The sequence below is a fragment of the Tenrec ecaudatus genome, chromosome 5, assembly GCF_050624435.1.
Source record: "Tenrec ecaudatus isolate mTenEca1 chromosome 5, mTenEca1.hap1, whole genome shotgun sequence".
Classification (NCBI taxonomy): Eukaryota; Metazoa; Chordata; class Mammalia; order Afrosoricida; family Tenrecidae; genus Tenrec; species Tenrec ecaudatus.
The window spans coordinates 146,141,195-146,145,478 of record NC_134534.1 but is presented as its reverse complement, the minus strand read 5'-3'; the positions used below and the strand labels follow the sequence as shown (position 1 = coordinate 146,145,478).

At 44.0% G+C, this 4,284-nt stretch overlaps 1 pseudogene; it reads left to right on the top strand.

The window, feature by feature from the left end:
- The first annotated feature begins 219 nt into the window (after positions 1-219).
- Positions 220-2,685, top strand: LOC142448964 (small ribosomal subunit protein uS3-like; annotated as a pseudogene).
- The last annotated feature ends 1,599 nt before the right edge of the window (positions 2,686-4,284 follow it).

Genomic DNA, 4,284 nt, shown 5'->3' with positions numbered 1-4,284 from the left:
CAACAGAATGAAACCCAGCCCAGCCCTGCGCCACCCCACAATTGTGGCTATGTTTGAACCCATAGTTGCAACCGCGGTGTTAATCCAACTCCATGATGTTCTTCCTCATTTTTCCTGACCTCTGCTTTATCAAGCATGATGCCCTTCTTCAAGGACTGGCCTCTTATCATCTCTCAGAAGTACTTAAGATGGACTTCCTTTTAGCAGCTGTGGCACAAGATGGCAGTGCACATTTCCAAGAAGAGGAAGCTTGTCGCTGATGGCTACTTCAAAGCTAAACTGAAAGAGTTCTCTCTGAGGAGCTAGTTGAAGATAGTTTCTCTGGAGTTGAAGTTCAAGTTACACCGACCAGGACAGAAATCATTACCTGAGATACCAGGACACAGAATGTTCTTGGTAAGAAGGGTCATCAGATCCAGGAATTGACTGCTGTCATTGAGAAGAAATTTAGCTTCGCTGAGGGCAGTGTGGTGTTTTCTGCTGAAAAGGGGGCCACAAGATGTCTGTGTGCCATTGCCCAGGCCATCTCAGTGTGACAAATACCCAGGAGGACTCACTGTGCAGAAGGTCTGACATGGCATGCTTCAGTTCATCATGGAGAATGGAGCCATGTTGGGCCTCCACTCAAGTACTCCTTCAATGCAAGAATACTTTCTTCTATTAAATTGGCATTCTATGATGCTCACCTTCCCGACACAACCACTGAAGACAAAGAGCGTGAACAACCAGATGTGGTGAAAAAAGCTGATGGTGCCCGGCTATCAAAAGATATAGCGCCTGGTGTCTTAAAGACTTGAAGGTAAACAAGCAGCCATCTGGCTCAGAAGCAACAAAGCCCACATGGAAGAAGCACACCAGCCTGTGTGACCACGAGGTGCCGAAGGGATCAGTTATCAGGCATCAAAAACAAAAAATCATATCATTATATGCTCACCTCCCTGATACGATCGCTGAAGACAACTGGGTGCGTAAGCAAATGTGGTGAAGAAAGCTGATGGTGCCCGGCTATCAAAAGATATAGCATCTAGGGTCTTAAAGGCTTGAAGGTAAACAAGCGGCCATCTAGCTCAGAAGCAACAAAGCCCACATGGAAGAAGCACACCAGCCTGTGTGATCATAAGGTGTCAAAGGGATCAAGTATCAGGCATCATCAGAACAAAAAAATCTTACCATAGTGAATGAGGGGGGGAGTGTGGAGTGGAGACCCAAAGCCCATTTGTAGGCCAGTGGACATCCCCTTACAGAAGGATCTTGCGGGGGAGATGAGCCAGTCAGGGTGCAGTGTAAACGATGAAAAATACAACTTTCCTCTAGTTCCTAAATGCTTCCTCCACCCCCACTATCATGGTCCCAATCCTACCTTGCAAGTCTGGCTAGACCAGAGGATGTACACTGGTACAGATGGGAACTGGAAACACAGGGAATCCAGGGCGGATGATCCCTTCAGGACCAGTGGTGTGGATGGCGATACTGGGAGGGCAGAGGGAGGGGGGAATTGAAAGGGGGAACCGATTATAAGGGTCTACATGCGACCTCCTCCCTGGGGGGTGGACAACATAAAAGTGGGTGTAGGGAGACGTTGGACAGAGCAAGATATGACAAAATAATAATTTATAAGTTATCAAGGGTTCATGAGGGAGGGGGGAACGGGGAGAGAAGGGAAAAAATGAGGACCTGATGCCAGGAGCTTGGGTGGAGAGCAAATGATTTGAGAATGATGAGGGCAATGAATGTACAAATGTGCTTTACACAATTGATGTATGTACGGACTGTGATAAGAGTCATATGAGTCCCTTATAAAATTTTTTTTTTTAAAGAGAATGGAGTCAAAGGCTATGAGGTCGTGGTGTCTGGGAAACTGAGAACACAGGATGTGTTCGGGTTCTCTAGAGAGATAAAACCAGATTGCTGATAACTATACATATTTATATAGATAGATATATAATACAAGAAATGAACAGTTAAATTATAAAGCAGTACAAATGACTTAATGCAACTCACTCCCATGAAAGAGTTGTGAGACTCTGGCAGTCCTTCAAGTCTTGAGTGCTGCCAGGTAGTCCTCTGTAGAGAGAGCTAGGCTATCCCAGCACAGGCAGCAAACAACAAGGCAGGTCACCAACTGTCAGCCAGGTCGCCAACTGTCAGTCCCCAGCTCCAGAGATGTAAATTCCAATCGTGGAGTCTTAAAGGGACCTCAACTTACAGTGACACAATCCACAGGCTAGGCATCCCACAGGTAGTGTACCCTGTAAATTGAGGCACAGAACAAGCAAGGCAGCAGCATACTGGTCCGATGATCAAAGAGCGAGAGACAAGAAAGGCGAGGCTCACCAAGCCATTTATCTCTCCACCCTTCAATTAATCCCACTTGTGTTTATCAGCCAGGCTGGCACAATAAACTATCTCACAGGACTTAATAAATGAACTTTGTAGATGGCCTGACAATCCACATGGAGACACCATTAACTACGACCTTGACAAGGCAGTGCACCATGTGCTGCTGAGATACAGTGTGCTGGACATCAAAGTGATGATCATGCTGCCCTGAGACCCAAGTGGCAAGATTGGCCCTCAGAAGCCCCTGCCCGACCAAGGAAGAGAAGCTACCCACTGTACCAAACACGGGCAAGATGGGTGGAAGCAGAACTGTCTGCCATGCCTCAGCCAGTCCCCACTGCCTAACAGGGTATCCTTGGCTACTGGGTCAGGCATGTGGATGTTGCTTTGTAAAGAAATTTAATAAACACTCTTTTAAAGAAGAAAACATAAGTACATGTGATGACGTCTTGCAATCATTGCTTCTAAGGAGCATTCTGACTACTTCTTCCAACTCAGATGGGTTGATTTTTGGACAGTCCAAGGTACTTTAATATTCTTCTCTCAATTACATCACCACTCCCCAAACCATCTGTCCCACTGTTTTCTCCTCTGAATTGTTTATCCTGCCTATCTTATCTAGATAGACATGCAGAGACAATACTAAGCACAAAAACAAGACAGAGCAAAACAAAACAACAAATAAAGCAAAACAACAAAACCAACACAAAGAAAGAAAAGACTATAAATAGTTCCAAATCTGTTTTTTTACCTTTTGGAGTGTTTTCTGGTTGAATCTGATGGGGTGCCATGCCCTAGCCCCAAAATCTATTTTTGGTGTTTCCCAGGGCCTTCATTGCTTTGCTCCCCTTGCTGCTCTGTTGCACGCCCTCAGTGCATCAACTCTTTTACGGTCTTCCTTATTCAAAATCCAGTTCTCACATGTACTGGGAGGTGATTGAAATACCTGGCTTGGGTCAGACGCACATTGTTCTTTGAAGTTACGACTTTGCTCTACACCGCTTTCCATATGTCTTGTGAAGCAGATTTGCCCAGTGCAGTCAGTACTTTCTTTGATTTCTTTCTTTCTTTTTTAACAAAACATTTTATTGGGATTCTTTCAGCTCTTATAACAATCCATATACCAGTTGTATCAAGCACATTTGTATATATGTTGCCACCATCTTTTTTTGGTCTTTTTTGTTAATTCTCTGTTTTCTGTCATTAAAAAATATCATTTTATTGGGGGCTCATATAGCTCTTATCACAATCCATATATACATCCATTGTGTCAAGCACGTTTGTACAAATATTGCCATTAAAATCTTTAAAACATTTTTTTCTAGTTATGGCCTTGGTATCAGCTCCTCTTTTTCCCCTCCCTGTCCACCCCCTACCATTGTGAACCCTTGATAAGATATAAATTATTATGGTTTTCATATCTCACACCATCCACTTTCTCCCTTCATCCACCTTTCTGTTGCGCGTCCCCTCGTGTGTGTGTGTGTGTTACATAGCGATCCTAGCCATCGGTTTCTTTGATTTCTTGATATCTGCACCTGTGTACATTGCTCTGGATCTAAGTAAAATGAAATCCTTGACAATGTCAATCTTTCTCCATTTATCATGATGTTGCTATGTTTGGGTCCAGCTGTGAGGATCTGGGTTTTCAGCAGTGTACACTGAGTCTTCCTTGCTTTCAGCAAACCAAGTTGTGTCATCTACGTATCACAGGTTGTTAATGAACCTTCCTTCAATCCGGATGCCACATCCTTCATACGGTCCAGCTTCTCAGATAATTTGTTCAGTATCCAGACCGACTAAGAATGGTGAAAGGCTATCACCCTGACTCACACTTCTCCTGATTTAAAACCATGCAGTATTTCTTTGGTCTGTTCAATTGTCCCTTGGTCTATGTATAGATTCCACATGATCACAATGAAGTGTTAAGGATTTCTAATTCTT